The following is a 22,365-nucleotide window of genomic DNA, read 5'->3' as shown; positions in this document are numbered from 1 at the left end:
CCGATTGTGGATAACCCGCAAGCCATTTGAGATACAATAATTCACACATTGCCCTTATGGCCCGATCTTGCCTTGGAAGCATAGTGCGAATGATCTAGTTATTTCATAGGCCTCGATTTCCGATGAGCCGCTACCTACTTAGGTTGTGGGAGACTTACTTTTTGCCCTATAACTTAACAAGAGCTTTGAAGACATTGAGATATTACAGTGTAATAACCATCATTTGTGACACCATCTACTGGTCGTCACTTAAATGTAAGAAAGACTACTCTAATTTAGAGTATTCTTGGAAAATCCCCAAGATGTAATTAACTAAGGGAATACATTCCCTTGGGAGTTGGTCTTGACCCCAGAACAAACATATATACTTGACTTTCTATTTGTGTGTTGGTTTCATAGGTCTACTTTGTGGATATGTTTAAGGCATCTTAAATCTGTTCTCGTTTTAGGCGTACGCTTTTGGGCTATATGCGAAGTTGAAGTTCTTCACGTTCTTTCTCTCATTTGTCTTCATTTTTGTATGTCCTTACCTTATGATTGCTCCCTTCTCCAGATCATCCATATGATCCAGAAGGTAGATTTACTCGGAAAAGAAAATCATACGACGATAGACAAACTACCGACTTTTTCAAAAATAAAAGAGAGAAGAAGAACAAAAATAATACCATTTACTTACATTTTGAACTTTATTTGAATATTTTGACCCTTGCTCAAACCTCTCTCTAGAAACTTAGGGTTTGTTTAGGGCGACTTAAGCTTTTTGTAAAATTATTTATAAAATATTTATGGGGAAATTAATTTTTTTAAAAGCTCTTATGAATATTAACGATATTTACAAAAAAATAACACTAAAGGATTAACCAAATGAAAGTTTCGTGTCAGACTTAAAAGCAAAACAATTAGAAAGTTATCCCATAGGCTTTTTATTTTGAGGCAACGGTCGAATTTGAAGTCAAACCTAATTTGAACTTTATTGAAACCTATCATTCACTTTTGAAGCATTTTAAAAACATGACTTGAACATGATTAAAACATGTTGCATAAGGTTTGAATTTAAAAAATTGAACTTCATAACATTGTTCAAAATTTGTTTTCAAATATAGAATCTTAAACTAACGGTCAAACATGCTATTAAAAATATAGTTGTCAAACGTGAATCCTCTATTTTCATTTTCAAAATAACTTTGGGAAACTTTTAATGTTCGATAAGACCATGAATACATCCTGAATTCCCGATTCAAATGAAGCGAAAATTAAGAAATTATCTTTGAAGATGAGAAGTTATAAAAGACCATGAATGAGTATCATAAATGTTTAGAAGATGCATGACACAAAATTGTTGGAGCATGGTAGACATTTAAATGTTATAGCAATTATTTATTATACTATAGTATTAATAATATATTTATGTAAAATAAATTGTTAGCCATATATATATATATATATATATATATATATATTGCTCTTTCGGGTAAATTTTGTTTTAGGGGAAAGTTACGGGTAAAATTAAAAAAAACCAAAACGTAGAGGAGGCCGGGGCGGAGACGACACTGATAGTGCTAAACCCCTCATCCATTTTTCTTTGATGCTTTCATCCGCTCAGTTTCGTTACCATGGCTAGGCCGTTCCCGCTCTATTTCTACCAGGTGCAGCTGTCGCTGGTTTCGTCTCGCTGATTTTCCAGCTAGCTTTTTGTTATAGGGTTTTCTCTACAAATCAGCATTTGCGGTAGAAATGTGCGTGTCAACTACTGACCTCTGAAATTTTTTGTTTAATTTTGCTAGGTTTGATCGCCATTGGGGGCATTCTCTTAGCACTTTAGAAACAAATTTCTATGACGTCGTAACTTTCTAATTCCAATTGATCGTTCAGCAACAAGCAGTTTGAAGAATTTCCTTCAGGTTTTCTTCCATTCTGTTGCTTTGTAATCATGGATAGTTTTACTCTACTGGTTAGATCTCGCTCGTAAGCTATGAATCATTGAAAACCAATAAATCCGCCATTGTGCCTACTACTTGAACGCATTATGGGGCTGCTGGCAATGGATTTAACCCAGGATTTACCAGGATTTAAGGGGAATCCTGGCATACGATAATTTTGGACAAAATAAATCCCTAGATGCAGTAAATCCGGATTCTACAGATTTCGATTGTAAATACCAGATTTACTAAATCCCAAGAACCGTGGATTTAACTTCGTGGGCTTGAAATTAAGTTTATACAAGATTTAGTAAATCCGTTGCAGGTCAGTTTTTCGGATTTAACCCCCCTTCAAGATTTAGTAATCTGAATTTATGGGATTTACTAAATCCTAATAACTTAAATCTCATCAGTTGCTAGACAACACCTTAACTAATGTGTCCCTATGGGTCTAGATGCACCTATGCAATATCCCACTTTTTTGTAAGACATGCAGCCCTGTAAAGAGGAAAGGGGAAGAGTCATAAAAGATTGGATCACACCATCCCAAACGACGAGAGTGATCGTAGGTCTTTATGCTCCGACATGAGACTAAACAGAAGTTAGACTGACCACTCATATATTTATCTTTGAAGCACACTAAGGCTCGAAACCATACCACAACTAAAGATAGAAAATGCGATCGTAGGTCTTTATGCTCCGACATGAGACTAAATAGAAGTTAAACTGACCACTCATATGTTTATCTTTGAAGCACACCATGGCTCGAAACCATACCACAACTAAAGATAGAAAATGATTCACTCTATGGACTAAAAAAACAAAAGTATATGTGACTCAAATGAACCATGATTTTTCCCATGCAATACATAATATCAAATAAAATGTATTTTATTAATTAGGCTTTTCATGGGAGTAAAGCCTCATGGTTAATTATATCTTGGACATTCAACTCAAGAAAACTTGATTAAGCGTGTTTATTCATTTTCCTCAAGGGTTTGACACATGATGAGTTTTCTAAGAGATCTTATTCCAATGAGAGAAAGGCTCAAGGGGCTACTCACATGAAAGATATAATATGACCAAAAACAGGAGGATAAGTACAAGCAAGCAGGGCATGCATGATAGTTGAACACATGAGTTGCCATCATCAAGTGACATAAATGTGCATGCCCGAAAATGAAGGCTTTACCCGACGATAAGAACTGAAATATTATAAGGATAATGCATTTATTGAACCTAAATAAAATGGGACTGACATACTAATTGGGTACAACTCAGGATCCAGGCTAGTGCAAACATGATAATAAGACTTATAACTTAGCCCCACCTGGGCCTAAGATTGCTTATGATTGAACTTACAATCTTGTATGAAAAGACTGCCAACTAGTCCCACTTAATCATATAAAATCATGATGTTCAATCTCTATGTAATTCACAATAGAGTAGACTATTATTTTATTAGAGAGAAATGTATGTCTTATGACTTGATTGTTAAAACCAAGTTTCTTAATTAGACTAATATGCAAATTCCTATAATTAATGTAAATAATTTTATAATTTCGAACTTACAAATTTTTATTTTTCTATTCACACTAAGTGTATTTATTTATTTATTTATTTTTAGTATCAAGTTTCAAATAGGCCGTGAAAGGGTATACAATTCTTTATGATTAATGCATGACAGATCTTAAGGCCAAGTCAAGTACGGAAGACAAATTTCACCTTATAAGGGCGGCGATCCTCTCTAGTCAGATCCGCATTGCTATGCAATGGTTGAAGACCAAAAAAAAAAATGAACATTTTATGTAATGCATGTGATTTTTGCACAATCAAAAAGTCACTTCAGAGATTCAACTCAATTTTCTTTCATGTTATTTTATATGCAATGAAATTTTAAGGTGTGAATGCAATCAGCTTATTTTTATTATTTTTTTGGGGTATGAGTTTAATTTAAAAGAATAGATTAAAATTGTTTAAATTGGATAAAAAATTTACTTAAGAGCTTATCACAAGTAATTTAGATTGAAAGCACACTGCCAAAAAAGCTAAAAAAATATGTAATTTAATCATGCACATAAAAGTAAACAATCAAATAAAACTAAATCAATAAAACACACAAACTGAACTAACAAAACCAAAAAGACCAATAGGGTCTGGTAGTGCTATACTCACCAGAAGAAAAAGAAAAGTGAGGGTGAACGGCTTCTGTCCCTTATACAGTCTGATCTAGACCTAAGACATACTGATTCATTCGCTAGGCTTCATAGGTGTTTTCAATTCATGTTTTGGTACACACAGTTCATCCATTGCTCTGAGTTCAATTGTTAAGGTTCATCCTTGCTCCGTCACCATGTTGATGTAAATCACATTCATCCATTGTCACTTTATGAATTATTTATAGTCTATGTACAATCTTATTGCATCATCAATCATCATTCTCCTTACCAAACAAAATAGGAGAACTCCACAATGATATACTTGATCTTATGAAACTCATCTCAACTAATTCCAATAAATGATTCCTTAACTTTTTCAGCATCTTAGTTGCCATTCTATAAGGTGTTTTAACAATTATTGCAGTGAAGGGATGAAATCTATTGTCACTTTTTTTTTGTTGGTAAACCAAAAAAATTGTCATGAAAAATTGGAACATGCTCATTATAAAAAAAAATTCACTTTTTTTTTGTTAGTAAACCAAAAAATTTGTCATGAAAAATTGGAACATGCTCATTATAAAAATAATAATACTTACATCGCAAATTGTATCTATGATAGTTTTTTATTTAAACAGAAAATATCAATTCATCATCTTCAATATATTTATTCTTGTTGACAGAGTTATTAAGTGATCATACTAACCACTTACACTAAAAATAAAATAATTTATCAATAGGTGAGCTAAATCATAATTCTTTTTTTTTCTAAGACTTAATGACAATATATTATTGAGCTAGTCAATCCATATTCAAAATTACATCAAATTTTATCATAGGGAGTGGTATGTCCCCAAAAAATTATCTTAATTATCTTAATCCACCATGAATCTCGATGCATATTGGGCCCGAGAGCTCTAAATATTTACCTACACTTAAATTCAAATGAAGTATTTTTGTAAGATGAACCGAATAACATCAAATATGGTCCGATCTGAGTCGAAGTGGGTATAGATCATATACTTAAAACATAATAATAAACTTTGAGATATATTTTGATGACCAAATTATCTCCAAATTTGAAAAGGTTGTAGTCAAATCGAACGTCTCTAGACAAATCCAACAAATATAAGATCACTTAATTCTGACAGAATTGAGATACTTAAATAATCATAATATATTATGCAATCAAAGAGATTACTCTGGGCCATCCGATAGAGTGGTATGAATTCGTGAAATATTTAAGGAGAATGCCACTCAGGAAATCTATAAATAAACTCCACTTTCTTCTTGAAGGGGGATTGGTTTGGGATAAGAAGGTTGAATGGTGCTCCAAGCTCTTAAGGATTCTCAAGTTCCACCACTACCAAAATACCATCGCGGGCTGCCTCCATTGCCAAAATGCCACCATTTTGTTGACTATAAGCCACCATCTCCGTGCCAGACCGCTGATGTCGGGCCACCATTGCAGGAGCACTGACATCTTGCAAGATTACCATTGTTGGACTGCAGTTGACACCATATGTCTGTCATCGCCTGACTGGGCGCCATTTCGGACCACCGTCGTGGAGCTGCCTCTCTATCATACCATCAACACCAAAACGACTACAATCCACTGCTATCACTGACAGGATGCCAATGTCAGGCTGCTGCCGCAGTGCCGATCCACCTTCATGCCATCGTCCCCACCAAACCACCTAAATCTGATAAACATCGAGCTACCATCGCCTTTGTCAGGACGCACCACCATCGTCGAGGCTGTCATCACCATTGGACCATCAACGCCTGATTAACGACAAGCCACCATTGTCGCCATCAGGTTGCCATTGCTCGGTTGTTGTCATCATGCCAGACTACTGTGGTCGGGCCACCATCGTCATTAGACCATCAACATCCAACCGATGCGCAACCACAATCGCCACTGTAAGGCCGCCATTGCCGGACAACAACTGTCATTCTGGATCACCATCACTAGGTTGCCATTGCTATAAGGCCATTGTTACTCGACTAACACGCAACCACAGTCGCCACTGTAAGGCCGCCATTGCCGGACAACAGCTGTCATTCTGGATCACCATCACTGGGCTGCCATTGCTATAAGGCCATTGTTACTCGACTAACACTAAGCAACTGCTCAGACTACTAAGCAACTGCTTAGACTAGGGGTATGCAATATCTGGTCAAAACTGAAAAACTTAATATAACTAATTAAGTTTGGTTAATTGGGTCCAGTTTCAAAAATTCATTTTGATTTTTGGTTTTTAAAACATTAATATTTGATTTTTAGTTTTTAGTTTGGTTTTACTTTTTATTTAACCGAACTAACCTAAAAATAAGAATCTATTTAAAATTTATCATTATATTTTAATTTCATCTCAAATAAGCCGTTAAAATTAAAATTATTATTATATGCAATATTTGATTGAAGTAAATATATGATTCATGGAATTTAATCAATATTATACATATAAGATTTATAATTTTGTAATGTTTGCTCATAGTCAAACTCCAATAAATAATTAATTTCGGTTTGTCCATAACCAAACCTTCTAAACTAAATTAAATTTTTGTCCATTTTTTATTTGTTTAATTCTTTTAGATTCATGATTTAGGTTGCAATCGATTTGAACAACTTGAAAACTGGCCAAATGCTCACCCCAAGCTTAGACCAATACCATTGTGCCTCCCTCGTCGCTATAATGCCAACATCATCAAAACATTACCATCATCGTTGAATCATCATATCCCGATTGTCGCTATGCCAGGTCATTATTGCTCAACATACATCAATGTTGTGGTACACTATTACCTTCATTGAATCATAATCTCCCATTCGTCGCTATTTCAATTCACTGATGCTCGACAACCTCCCCTGATGTGGTACATTGTCGTCATCACTGAACCATCTTCTCTCGGCTGCTGTTATGCCAGATCACTGTTGCCTTGTAGTTGCCACTGTTGTGGTATACCGTCGCTGTTGCCTGATCAATATCTTTCGACCGCCGTCAGGCCGCCTTAACTAAAACACTACCATCTTCATTGGGTTGCTATCTCTCAACCCCCACTGTCGTCAGAGTACCTTTGCCTATTTATTAACCATCAAAACATGGTCACGTGGCTTGCGCCATTGCTGCTGCCACCTTTTTTTGGCTGCTATCACAGTTGTCATCAGAACATCGGTGCTCAGTTGACGCCATTGCTATTGCTATACGTCCGTTATCAAAGTGCATCGTTAGATCACTGTTTTTTGGCTATCTCTGTTAATGTTGCTGGATCAATGTCATCTAACAACCATCACCATAGTTGATAATGAATACAGATCACCATCACACAACCTATGTCATTGGTTTTTCACGATCACATCTGGGTTGCTGTCACTGTTCCAATATTTTTTCCCATTCTTGTAATATTATTTTTTGCTATTTAAAGATAGACACGGTGTTGTAACAAACATTTGAAAGTGGAATTTTTTCAACTGGGCTAGGCCCGTGATATTTTTCTTTTATTTTGTTTTCCACATAAAAACACTAGCGTTCCTTTCATAAGCTTTTATTTTATCCGTTTTTGTTGAATATTCATACAACATTAATACGCTAGTATATCTCTGTTACTGTGAATTTCACCCAACATATATGTGGCAAACTCAAATTAAACATGAATATTCTTCAAGTTTGATAATATCAATAGAGCATAAAACAGAAACAAATATTTTATCTCCAACATATAACACAATAGGCAAACCAAGGATAAAATAGATGAGTTCCATTTGTTACTTATCAAAGATCTTTAACAAGAAAAGTATGAATCACTAGAATCAAAATCTGTCATAGCAAAAAATCTAAAATGTTAATCACACTGGGCATAACCTCTAAAGAATCCTTGGCTTTCTAGGAAGTTAAAGCAAATGCTCTTGTTGGAATTGATCGTGCATTACCTTATATTGATTCTCTTGTATTCTTCAATAGTTTGTTCATAATAGGCTTTTCATCCCTAGGGTACTATGATCTATGCTTATTTTTATCCTCTGCCACTTTGTATTTTTTTCCGATGTCATAGTCATTTGCATATCCCCTTCTCGCAATCATTCGCGCATCTTACGAGGATCGCAGCTTTGACAAAAATTGTAGGCGCGCTTCCTAGCACTCTGATCTTCCGTGTGTTTTAGGAAACTTTCTCTTAAATCATCTGCAACAAAATAATCGGGTGTGAACATTCTCTCCATGGTAGAAATCACACTATCCATGCCGCTAGATTTTCTTAGGGCAGACATCAGGGACCTGCAAGTGCTATTAATCAGGTCTTCAACAATTTCTCTGTAGCAGAAACCTTGTGTCGGTGACATACAATTTCTGGTGAAAATTTTGTGTTAGTGACAGACAGTTTCTGGTAGAAATTATGTGTCGATGACAGATAATTTCTTTTTCAATTGGAAATCTTGTGTTACCGATAGACAATTTCTCTCATGTGGAAATCTTGATGGTGACCAAATATGACACGACACCTACTTCATCCTCTTTAGAAGTTACATGGAACTCGAATTTAGGATGTTTGGTTCAACAACATCTGAAGTCTATTCCTACATCGCCAATCACAAACTGCATGAAAACAATTTTCTCTAATGGTGTCAATCTGCGTTCATGTACATTGTGGTAAAGGAAAAGATAGTAATCTCAATGAAGAAAATTCTGTGCCAGAAATTACAGTTCTTAAACATCTGTTATGGAAGATTGAAGTTCACATGGTCATGTCATGACTTGTCAAATCAATATCCACAGAAATAGGAGAAAACTTTCTCCTATACAGAACGACAAAAAAAGTCTGGAATGATACAAGGGAAACCTATGCAAGTGTTGAGAACATCTTTGAGCTATTTAACATTGAAATTAAGTTACATGACCTACAAGAGGGTGAGTTGAAGAAACTCATGATGAGATATAATTTCAATATATCAAATGTTGACAACTCAATTTTATACACTCACAAATCATTTAACATTGAAATTAAGTTACATGACCTGCAAGAGGGTGAGTTGAAGAAACTCATGATGACATATAATTTCAATACATCAAATGCTGACAACTCAATTTTATACACTCACAATTCTTCTGAGGACAAAAAATCAAAGAGGAACAAACTCTGGCGTATATTACAAAAAGTTTGGTCATCTAAATGAGCATTATTGGAAAATTTATGAAAAATATGTAGATTGAAAGCCTAACAAAATCAGAAGTGATGGGAAAAATCAGGCAAACACAACATCAAATGATTACAAGCTACATGAACATAGTCCATTCAGTAAGGAATAACACGAAGCTCTCCAAAGGCTTCTGGGATAATATTATGAGCCTTCAACCAACTTTCTAGCAAAGGAAGGTAGACTTTCTTGTTCTTTTGTTGCTCTCAACAAGAAGAATCAACCTTGGATATTAAACTTTGGAGCATTTGATCACATGATAGGTGATATCATTGCTTTCCAATCCATCTATTCTTGCAAGCACCACTTTCATCTATGGATGGAAGAGGAACTGTAAAACTCACAATGAACATTATTCTTCAATCTGTGCTTTATTTTCCTAAACTTAGCTGCAATTTACTGTCTATCAGTAAATTTAGTTTGAATTGTGTTACCATACTTTGTGTGAATTTCAGGTGATGTAAATTTAGTTGTGATTGTGTTACCATACTTTGTGTGAATTTCAGGTGATGGATTCAGGGAATGTTATTTTACAGTGCTGGCATGTATCATGGACGTTATCTGCTAATTAGGTCTCCCACTTCAGAAAGACCATCTCCTCATTCACAAACCTTTCAGTCAAGTCATATATCCGAGTTTGTTTCTCATGAGAGTCAAGTTATGCTATGACATTTTCATTTTAGGCATCCTAACTTCTATTATATTGAAAAATTATATTCTCATTTGTTTATTAATTAAAAACATAATTCTTATTAGTGTGAAATCTGCAAGCGTGTTAAACATACCCGATAAGTGTGCCCAAACATGAAATATTTCGTGAAATCAGGTAAGTTCGAGAAATTCTAAAAGTTCCTAAAAAAATTTCTTCTCCTTGAATTTGTTCGAAATAATTTTATTAAATTCTACGCATGAAATCACTCAATTTCATATAAAACACCATGCATGAATTGTTAACGAATTGAAAGATATGAAATTTAGAAGCTTAAGTTTAATTTAATTAATTTATCTTAATTGTTTTCTAATCCTATCCTAATCCCGCAATAGTGTAGCCCATCGCCTATAGCCCTTTTATTTTCATGCTTCACTTTAGAGCTTCGAAATCATCTCCTTTCTTTCGATTTTCTCCTCCCAAATTCCCTCTCTCTCTCTCTCTCTCTCGACTCTTCTCTCCCTATTCGATTTCCCGCACCTGGAGGAGTTCGCACGGTCAGCAAATAGACAAGTCGAGCGACGCATAGTGTTGCTGAAACTCACAATCCAGGGCTTTGGGGTAAATTATGTAAAGCACAAATCCCTTTATATCGCAATTTTAAGCATTGATTTCCTTTCTCTTTCTTTCGTATTGAAGTTTGCCTCATTTTTCATGTTTTTCACGTTTCCGACATCCGTTGGAGGTGTCGATTGTTTTGGAATTGTCGTAATTATCTTGCAAGCTTTCAAAAGGGTCTTAGCAGGATTTTAGCGAAGCAGATGTTAAATTGGAGGTGATGAGAAGAAGATTAGGTGGTTTCAGAAGGGCAATTTATGCCGAGAAGCCCATTTGAGGTACATTTCAGGCAAATAAGCTGTGTTTTCATTAAATCATGTTATGAACTCGAGTTTTATGAATTCCTATGATATCTTTGTTTCCCAGGTTGTGTATACGAGGTGGTGAGCTTGAGGCAAGCGTATAGAAACTCGTTGTGTGGCTGCTCTGTCTAGTCAGGTGAAATAGTCTTATGCTAAATTAAAAAAAAATACTCTTCTATATGTTTCATATGATTTATAGTTTGATACTAATGCATTTAGGAATTCTGGCATATTATAGATGAATACGTGCAATTAATTTATGAATACAAGTTGAATTTTATTATCCTTCATGTGATTCACTTACAGGAATTCATTCTGTTATGATTCATGCGAGATATGAAATACATGATTGCAGGACTTATGCTTTATGAAATGTTTGATTAATGTTGCTACATATATTATGCTTTAAGAAATATCAAAATGAATGTTAAGGATAGACTATTGTATGAGTTATTGCAAGTACATTATGTAGAGATGTATTCCCGACTCTTGATATTTATACATGGACGAAACTCTGGGAACCGTTGTAATTAGTCTGTGACAGAATGTTAAGAAACCGTGGGTATCAGGAGGGTTGTTGATAACTGCTATGTTGAGAGATGCTCAACTTTTATTGATAGTTTATATGGTTTTTGGGGCAGGGTGACGACCTATGATAAAATAACATGGAAATAGTTGAATCATATACATTGAACAAGTGACATTATTATGATGCGACCTCTATGAAATAAATGAATATGCTTATAAACATTCTTATACCTATGATTTCATGCTTACAACCTGCATGCTACACTACAATTGATTTTTATATTACCTGCATCTGCAGGTTGTGTATACGAGGTGGTGAGCTTGAGGCAAGCGTATAGAAACTCGTTGTGTGGCTGCTCTGTCTAGTCAGGTGAAATAGTCTTATGCTAAATTAAAAAAAAATACTCTTCTATATGTTTCATATGATTTATAGTTTGATACTAATGCATTTAGGAATTCTGGCATATTATAGATGAATACGTGCAATTAATTTATGAATACAAGTTGAATTTTATTATCCTTCATGTGATTCACTTACAGGAATTCATTCTGTTATGATTCATGCGAGATATGAAATACATGATTGCAGGACTTATGCTTCATGAAATGTTTGATTAATGTTGCTACATATATTATGCTTTAAGAAATATCAAAATGAATGTTAAGGATAGACTATTGTATGAGTTATTGCAAGTACATTATGTAGAGATGTATTCCCGACTCTTGATATTTATACATGGACGAAACTCTGGGAACCGTTGTAATTAGTCTGTGACAGAATGTTAGGAAACCGTGGGTATCAGAAGGGTTGTTGATAACTGCTATGTTGAGAGTGCTCAACTTTTATTGATAGTTTATATGGTTTTTGGGGCAGGGTGACGACCTATGATAAAATAACATGGAAATAGTTGAATCATATACATTGAACAAGTGACATTATTATGATGCGACCTCTATGAAATAAATGAATATGCTTATAAACATTCTTATACCTATGATTTCATGCTTACAACCTGCATGCTACACTACAATTGATTTTTATATTACCTGCATCTGTTCTCTTTTCATATTTTTTATTATGCTAGCATGTTATGATTGTATGTAGACATGTATAATTTTATTTGATGCTCGTTACTTTCTTTCCATATTCAAAGTCTTGTTTTTGCCATGATTATTTTGTTGGGCGAGTTTTGCTCACTCTACGTTTTGCCTTCCAGGTAGGGGCAATGAGCACTGTGGAGAGTATTCAGGTGACTTGTGCAGCTTTTGCACGATAGTTTTGGGAGCTTTGTATATAAATTTTGGGTTAGTATTTTTCTTGTTTTTGATTTAGCAACTTTATATAGTTTTCATGTTTGAATGATTTAATTTTCGTGCTTCTGAATATATAATTGAAAAGCAATGTATCACGTATATGCGACAATTCAGTTAGATTAGTTCTTCACTCAATGAGTCTTGATTATAAAAATCAGGACGAGTGTTAGTGAGAGTTAGTTTGACTGAATTGCTAACATCTGTTGTACCTCGACTGATACAAATACAAACCAACATATGGTTCATAGTGATATATGGGGGTCCTCAAAAATAAAAAAAATATAAATGAGACTATGTGGTTTGTCACATTCATTGATGATCACACCAGAACCACGTAGGCCTTTCTCATGAAGGAAAAATTTGAATCTTCTTGTACATTTGAAACCTTTCACAACATGAGTCTCACTCAATTTCAGAGCAAAATTCAAATACTCAAAATCAATAATGTAAAAGACTACTACAACTCCACTCCCGATCCATCTCTATCCAAAAATGACATCATTCATACAAGTTATTGTATTGCCACATCCCAATCAAATTGTGTTGTTGAGAGAAAGAACAAAAATCTCCTCAAAGTGGATCATTAATTTCTATTCACTAACAACGTACTAAACACTTGTGGGGGATGTTATTCTCACATCCACTTATCTCATAAATAAGATCCCCAATATAGTGCCAAACTTTAACAAACCTCTTAGCACCCTCATAAAATCCTATCTCACATTCAATCCTTCACCTCTAAAGTAAAAATATTTGGTTGCATAGTTTTGTTCAATTACATTAACCACACCAGACAAACTTGATCCTAGGTCAATCAAATGCATCTTTGTTGGCTGCTTTTTAAACTAAAATGGGTATAAATGCTACTTTCCAAAAACACAAATTTTACAACTTTATGGCTGTCACCTTTTTTTAAAACCAACCATACCATCACAAATCTACTATTCAGGGGGAGAGTTGGAGAGAATATCAGATTTTGGGTACCATTTGGGAACCTCAAGCTCACCTCCCTGATATCCCTAATAAGCTCACTTTGGCCTATTACCATAAATCAACCTGAAAATGAAACTACGATACTAAATCCTCCTACAACTCCCACCAAGAACCAAGAATTTTGTGTGTACACCAGAAAGAAAAAACCTAGTGAGCATGCAAGGGAAAATATGTAAAATCAGAAATGCAAATCACTAGAACCAACTCGACATCCCAAATACTCACACAAAGGTTGGGTCAACACATCCTGAACACCAAGAGGAAGGAGTACAATAATGCACAAAATATCCTATAGAAAAATTTTCTATCTATGAAGAATTATCTCTCTTACAAATCTTTTGTTCAGAACTTGGTTAATGTACAGGTCTCAAATTCAATCCAAAAACTTTTATCTATTTTTGCTTGGAAAAAGACCGTGGAGGAAAAAAATCTTGCCCTTGAAAAGAATATTTCCTGGTTCATAACAACTTTGCTATATGGGAAAAGAACTGCAGGGTACAAATGAGTATTCATTATTAAATACAAAGCACATGGGAACATATAAACGATCAAGTCTAGACTTGTATCATAAGGGTTCACTCACTCCTACAAAATCGAATGACAGGAGATATTTGCATCAATGACGAAACTCAACATAGTAAGAATATTATTATCACTGGCTATCTGATAGGACTGGCCTTTACATCAACTAGATATTAAAAATGTTTTTTTTTGTCGGTATCCAGAAAAAGAACTTGATATGGAGATTCCTCTGGGATTAGAGAATCACAAAAATAGTCAGTTGGTGTGTAAACTACAAATTTCATTATATGGGTTGAAACAATCTCCTAAAACATGGTTTGAAAGGTTCATCAAGACTATTCTTGCCAATGGATACTATCAATGCTAGGCACCTTTACATCAACTATATATTAAAAATGTTTTTTTTGTGGGTATCTAGAAAAAGAACTTGATATGGAGATTTCTTTGGGATTAGAGAACCACAAAAATAGCCAGTTGGTGTGTAAACTACAAATTTCATTATATGGGTTGAAACAATCTCCTAGAACATGGTTTGAAAGGTTCATCAAGACTATTCTTGCCAATGGATACTATCAATGCTAGGCTGATCATGCTTTTTTTTTGTAAACTCTAATTAAGAAAGTCTGATTATCATCCTTATTGTATATGTAGATGACATTATTCTTAAATACAATGACTTAAGGGAGCTTGAAACAATAAAAAGAATGATGACTATGAGTTTGAGACCGTAGACTTTGAACTTTAATGTATTTCTTGAGAATGGAAGTAGCTAGGTCCAAAGAAGACATTGTTATATCCCGAAGAAAATATATCCTTGACTTTTAAAAGAAATATGAATGTTGGAATGCAAAATAACAAATACTCCTATGGATCCCAACGACCAACATTAAAAGGAGAAGATAACACTCCAGCTAAAAAAGGGAGGTATCAAAGACTTATGGGGTAAATATTTGTTCAATCACACATAAAGCCTGACATTTCTTTTTCTGTTGGATTTTTGAGCTAGCATATGAACAATCCAAGTGAAGATCATTTAGAAACGGTCTTTCGAATTCTAAGGTATCTAAAAATCACTCCAGGACCTAGATTAATATTCAAGAAAACCGGGAGCCGTGACATTGAGATCTACACAAATGCTAGTTGGGCAAGAGAATTGACTAATAGATGATCTACCAAGGATTACTGTTCATTTGTATGGGATAATCTGGTTAGTTGAAAAAGTAAAAAGTAAGTTGTGGAGGCATGAAACAGTGTAGTATTTGAATATCGTGCCCTCACTTTAGGTATTCATGAAGGGTGTGGCTAATAAATTTACTAGCGGAACTTCATATGGTGAACCAAAGCACTATTAAGATGTTTAGCGATAGTCAATCATCCATCAACTTTTCAAACAATCACACACTATGATCGAACCAAACATATAAAGATTGATAGACACTTCATATCTGAGAAGGTCAATTGAGGGATTGTTCAACTAAGATATATCCTAACTCAATTTCAAATTGCTGACATTCATACCAAGGCATTTCCTCAGCGCCACTTTAGTGATCTCAACAATAAGTTTGGGATGTATGACTTATACAACCCAACTTGAGGGGGAATGTTGATATGCGCATAGTTTAAGAAACTGTGGGTCCACTATTATATTTAAGGGGAGAAATTATACTCCATTAATTATCCATTATTGTTTTTTATTTCTTTCTTTTTTATCGTTATGATTTGAGTTTCTCTCTAATTGTAAGATGATTAGTCCGTGCTGTATATAAATTAGCTATTTGCTTTAATAAAAATTAGAGAGTTTCTTCTAAATTCCACAGAAATATTAGGTTTTTAATCATTATATGCACTATGCTAGTCAGTTTAGAGAGTTTCTTCTAAATTCCACAGAAGGTTTTTAATCATTATATGCACTATGCTAGTCAGTATATTAGTAGTTATACACTACCAAATCATTTTATAACATTCATTTGCTTGTTTCTTTTATTTTACATCATAACTTGTTGTAACCTTTGCTTGAATAGTGCCTGACCTAGTTAGTCTGTTGTACCGCCTGCAATTGCATGGGTACATTGAAGGACTATAAAGTGATAAACTATGTGAAATGTAATATAAATAGCAGCTGCACAGAAAGACGGGAGTAAAACAGAGTTGACTAATCAGAGACGGTCAAGAAGATTGAATGGAGAAGAAGGATTCATAGAGCCAACAAAAACAGTAGCATAAGTTTAGTGATGACTAATCAGAGACGGTCAAGAAGATTGAATGGAGAAGAAGGATTCATAGAGCCAACAAAAACAGTAGGCATAAGTTTAGTGATGACTATGAGTTTGATTTAGCTCAGTATGTCATCACCAACAACAGAAGCAACAGCTTTAGGCTTTAATATATGAGTAGAAAAGGGCTCTGTACTCCCACATACTTGCTTGTAAGCTTATTGTCATGCTATATTGCGAGTATATTAAATTTATTGAATGTACTGAAGATTCTTTCTTTCCTAAAGTTAGTGGTGATGATTAAATGGCAAAGTTATCTAAAGACTGGCTTATGAATTCTTCTCAATGTCATTGGTAGCAGTAGAAAGAGTAACAAGTTCTATTCATTTATATCAAGGGCTAAGGTTTTTCGTAGATTATTTAATTTTTTTTTGAATTTCTGATTATACGAATTTCAGCCCTCCTTTTCTTTCCTTGTTCTTGCATATATTTTATATTTCTTTTGCTCGAAGATTCTTCTTTTTTACTCTCTATACCAATGTAATAAATACTGTATCTTTCTATATTTCAAAAGTTTTACATAATTTATATCCAAAATAAAGTTTTCTGGTGTTTTCGGATGGTGTATTGATATCTTCGATTTTTTTAATCATTGTAATTGGCATGAAAATCCATTGTATATGGAATTGGTTTGCTTGTTTCTTGCATTAAGCCATACATTATCAGAGAGAGGATTTGCTCAACTTGATTATGCATGCATCTCTTGTCACCCTGCTAAAAATGGGGAATTTATTTGAATGTATAATGTAGGGAATTAGGCAAAAGTTCTTTTGAGACTAAGTATTTGAACATGCCTTTGAAAGATATTTGATTTTACAAAAATGTGAAAACATTGCTTAACTTTTAAAACTTGAACACTTCGTTTCAGGTAATTGTCATTGCAGAATGCCTAAGGACAGAGAATCCATGCATATTGATCAATTTGATGGAAGTAATGGATGCATCATAGATCTCAAACCTGTTCCTGCTTGTGCATCAGGAGTTGGCTTGCCTTATGCTCCGGAGGACTGGCCGCATCTTGGAGATACTTGGACTTGGAGAGTAGGAACCAGAAAAGCTGTTAGTGGGCACTGGATTGATAGGTTTATTTCTCCACCTGACTATTTCCCAAGTATTTCAGGTTGTAAGCCGAAGTTCCAAAGCAGAGTTTCTTTAGTGAAATATCTTCGGAATGAATTTCCTCATGCTGATCTTGATGCCTTCTTTGGTTCTTTTTCATGGAGAATTCCTGCTGAAGGAACTAACTCTGCAGGTTTGCTTTTTGTCCAGTATGAACTTTTTCGTCTTGAAAATTTGGTATTTTTTTTATTTGTTATTGTTTCAGTATTGTTTCGATTTTCTTGGGTTTTAACATGAGTTGCAGCTCATTCTTTATCACTTTTTCTTTGACACAATGTGGTTGTGATGCATCATTGAAGATGAAATCAAAAGGTTATAAGCGAAGTTCATGAAGGGCTGTTTGGCATACCAATCTAGCCTTATGATGAAAACTAAAATTGAAAAGCTTGAATATTATTGACTGATCATGGCCAGAAATTGCATAACGCATACATTAGAGTGTCTTGGTTCATTCCATTTTGGCATCACGAGCCTTCAAATGATGGGTTACAGATTATTGGCTCAATTGATCTGCCATACTCAAAAGGACATAGCTTCATCCTAGTGGACTTCAGTAAAATTTTAAAGTGCGTAGAAATAATGCCACTAAACCAAGGCAAATCAAATAATTTATTGCTATTCTTTGGGGATAATATTATCTATTTCTTTGGTTTGCCACGTTCAATCATCTTAGATAATAATATCGCCAGTATAAAAATTTTCAAATTCACTTGTTATCAACAAATAGATTGGTGATGTTCGCTAATCTATTAGCTTAGGGCAAATGACCTGCCATAAGAATTCAACAAAATCTCGATGAAGTTGATAAAAAATCTCTTTTTGCCAATAAATGAGAATTAAAAAACTATTTGAAGAACTATGTTTATCGTTGAATTCAAAACTTTCTAAAAAAAAGGCAAACTTTCTAAAAAAAAGGCAACCATATGCGCAAGGATTTGGGACTAAAGAAGTGCTTCCTTTTGAGATATGGGCAACCATATGCGCAAGCATTTGGGACTAAAGAAGTGCTTCCTTTTGAGATATGTAGCAGTTCATCATAACTTTACTAGTGTGGATAATTCACGATTATGATTGGAGGAACTTGACGCCTTTGATGAATGTAAAGGAAGTACTGCTTTACTTAAACTTTATTTTGCACAAATGGTTCAATCCCATGACCAAGTGCTCCACCCAAGGTTGTTTAAGGTTGGAGATCTTTTGTTAGTTCTTATGCGGTTGATTGTTTCTTGTCATGAAATTGGCGATAAATGAATTTAATTTGAAGAGCACTTACGCTATCAAGGTAGTAATGTTGCTTATCGTCTCATTAGCTATAAAATAATACAACCAATGTCTCCTATTATTAGTTGGTATTTAAATAAATACTATTCTAGCTGTAAATAGCAAAGCCACTAGTTCAACTAGGGTAGGATTGAGTTACAAGAAAAAATCTTTCTCTATTGGGCTAAAGATTAAGCTCGAGTGCTACTTTATTGTATATTAAACATTCTAGTTTGGTCAGAGAAGTTGACTTCGGGTCACCAAAACTCAAAGTCCCCTTTGTTAACACTATAAAATTATCAAACTTGGTCCACTTAAAATTTAAATAAAAAATTCAAATCATCACAGAGATTTGAGTTATAAAAATCTAATCTTAAGAAAAATTTAAACAACTAAATTTCAACTCATCCTAAAGAAAAATGTTACGAAGACCCCAACCCCCCATGTTAATACCATAAAATTATCAAACTTGGTCAACTTCAATTTAAATCTAAAATTCAAATCATCACAGAGATTTGGGTTATAAAAATCTAGCCTTAAGTAAAATTTAAACAACCAAATTTCAAATCCTCTTAAAGAAGTTTGAGTTACAAAAGGCTACTTTTACACAAACTTTTGGTAACCAAATTTCAAATCATCCCAAAAAAGTCAATGTTATGTAGACTTCGTCCCCCTCCCCAACCTCCACCCCGCGGTGAAATTTCAAATCATGAAGAAAGCTAAAATTCACTTTAAATTTAAATTCATATTTATCATCATCATTTTCACCGTCCCCGCCGCCAATCAACTTGTTAGATTGTTGACACATTGGCCTTGCTTGGTGGTACGCTACCTTTTCTACACTTGATTACAAGTTGGTGAGTATGACAGGTTGAGATTCCTATTAGGACTCATTTCATTTAGTTAGCATCTCTGATCATTCCTATCAAAAGAAGTTAATTTCACCTAGATACATTTTAGAAGCTGCCATCAATTCTCCCAAATTTAGTTGACTCAGGAAATCATTCAGATTTCTAAAACATATCATTCCTAAGAAAACACCATCTTACTTTATTTTAATATCTTGTTGAAGTGTTGCTTGGTCGATTGCAAAAGAAGTGCGATGCATTCCTTTTGCACGGTTTTAAGGATTTCTGGCATTTGACATGGAGAATTACAAATTCAATGTAAAATAAGAATGAATTTAGAAATCAAGTGTTAGTTCATTTTTAGTGTATTTGGATTTCTATGGATTTGATCAAATTTCAAATACATAGCTCTACGCAAAGTGTTGCAAGCCGCTGCCGCCGTCGACTACTAGCCACCCGCATTCGTTGAACTCCGCCGTCAATGGCTGCAACTGCCTATAGCAATAGCAACCGCTGTTGCTGGCCTTCACCTACTACCATCACCGCATCCCTTCATTGACCACCAACCACCTGCTGCTTCTGATTGTCGGCCACCCGCTGCGACTAGTGACCACTGGCAGCCACCTCCGCAACCCACTGTCATCGCTGGCCACCACTGCAGTTGTTGGCCACGATTGACGCCACCGCCGTTGGCCGGTCAACATTGTCGCTTCCACCGTTGGTCGACCGCCAGCCACCAATATCCCTGTTGCCATTGGCAACTAGCTGACGACCACCACCATCCTTGATGCCACCTTCGGCCACTGCCGCTGTCATTAGTTTATGAAGACCTCACATATTTTAAAATACATGATTTTCATTTTACTTCAAATAAAAAAAAAATGAAGTCGTATGTTTATTTTACTTCAAACCAAACAACTTTAAAAAAAATTGAAGTCATATGTTTATTTTACTTCAAACCAAACAACTTTAAAATATTCCAAATATAATATATTACTTTTGCATTGTATTTATTTTACATTGCATTATTTTTTCATCCGACCAAATAGCCCCTAAGTCCATTTTCCAGTGTAACACCACTCGGCCTCCATGACACTTCGTAAAGCTCTTCCTTCCGATCATCTGGATTTTATATTAAAAAATTTCAAGTTGTGAAAAAATTGAATGTTTCATTTTGAACGCCTATAATTGAAAAAATATTGAAATGAGTGGGTAGTATGATCACCGGGTTCTGTAGCCAATCTTAAGCATACTTGTGGTTTATACCTATCAATGTTTGAACCTCTAATTGAAGCCATGATGATCATTGACCAAACATTTAACCTGTCTTGGGTATTCTTAACTAGATATCACCTTGCTTTGAGCTCCTTCCCCTCAAAAACATATATTTTTTACAGTTAGTTTTCTAGTTTGTTTGACATTCTTATGCCGACCAAAACTAGCTCCTTTTGGAAAATTCAACCATCCACATGATCACACCAAATTTCTAGACATTACTCATCCAGAACTCAAGAACTCTTATTATGACAGCTCAATTTTCCTTGCTAACTTCTCTATTGGCTTCTTTTTCAAGCCAATTAGATTGGATCCAATCTGCCCAATTGCTCCATTTGAGAATTTCGTAGATATATTTCTAATATTGGCGCCACACCTTCTCTAGCACCTTAACACTTTGTGTGGCCACTGTGGATATGATATATGTCCATCATGCACGGTGATTCATTATGCCCATAACATATCATTATGTAGGGCTGTCAAATCATGTTTATGGGTCAAGTTCAGTTCAATTTCGAGTTTCTAGTTTAATTTTGAGTTGATGGGTTAACTCAAATCAGGCCCGTGAAAAATAAATGATTAACATTTTAGAACCGAACCTGATGGGTTAAAACTCAACTTTTGACTCCCTTGTCCATATCATGCCTTACTTTTTGAGGGCTCAAAATTCATTTGATCATCCGCTACTGAGCACATAATTTCCTCCAAGTTGACTTGTGTCTTGCGATCTCCACTTTGCCAACACATCTAAAAGACATGCATTCATGACGCCCTCATTTTGAGAGGTGGGGCCATGCACCCCATGCTTCCATGACACGTGTCCATGCCATTATTTGTCATGTTCAGATCATCTAAACTTCTAGGTTGCCTTTAAATCTTGCCATTTCTTCAGGAAGGTGTCATTCCCTCTTTTTCAAACTTATCTCGTTAAGACATCAAGTTCCTATGTGCAAATTAATAATAGAGTCCTCTCTCTCTCTCTCTCTCTGTATGTATATATATATATATATATCCCTTCTTTATTCGTTTTGGCTTCCACGCAAGGTGGAATTTTCTTGTATATCCCTTCTTTATTTGTTTTGGCTTCCACGCAAGGTGGAATTTTCTTGTATCTTATACATTTTTCGTATCTTATAGTGATTTACCCATTGTTATAGACAAAATGCAAAGCCTAACCACCCATTTCTTGGTCTTAGTATGCAATTATCCTTTTCTCTCCTACTTATATCACTTTGACTCTTTTGTTGAAGTGACACGTTTGTTGGGACTACACAAAGGAGCCTCATCCTATACTTATTCCAAGGTTGCGCCGACACGAGCTTCTAACATTTGGTCTACACAAAGGAGCCTCATCCTATACTTATTACAAGGTTGCGCCGACACGAGCTTCTAACA

The 22,365-nt window shown here is 34.9% G+C and overlaps 1 long non-coding RNA gene across 3 annotated transcripts; it reads left to right on the top strand.

Moving 5' to 3' along the window:
- Positions 1-1,481: 1,481 nt before the first annotated feature.
- Positions 1,482-17,714, top strand: LOC110017972. Of its 3 annotated transcripts, none has more exons than XR_002293313.1 (4): positions 1,482-1,646; positions 1,785-1,901; positions 12,584-12,671; positions 17,337-17,714. It is a non-coding gene; the product is annotated as an uncharacterized LOC110017972 (long non-coding RNA). The 3 variants fall into 3 exon arrangements; XR_002293312.1 differs by lacking the exons at positions 12,584-12,671; positions 17,337-17,714 and adding exons at positions 10,724-10,814; positions 10,903-10,976; XR_002293311.1 differs by lacking the exons at positions 12,584-12,671; positions 17,337-17,714 and adding exons at positions 10,713-10,814; positions 10,903-10,976.
- The last annotated feature ends 4,651 nt before the right edge of the window (positions 17,715-22,365 follow it).

This window comes from Phalaenopsis equestris, unplaced genomic scaffold (assembly GCF_001263595.1).
Source record: "Phalaenopsis equestris unplaced genomic scaffold, ASM126359v1 Scaffold000002, whole genome shotgun sequence".
Classification (NCBI taxonomy): domain Eukaryota; kingdom Viridiplantae; phylum Streptophyta; class Magnoliopsida; order Asparagales; family Orchidaceae; genus Phalaenopsis; species Phalaenopsis equestris.
This window is presented reverse-complemented; position numbering and strand designations above follow the sequence as displayed.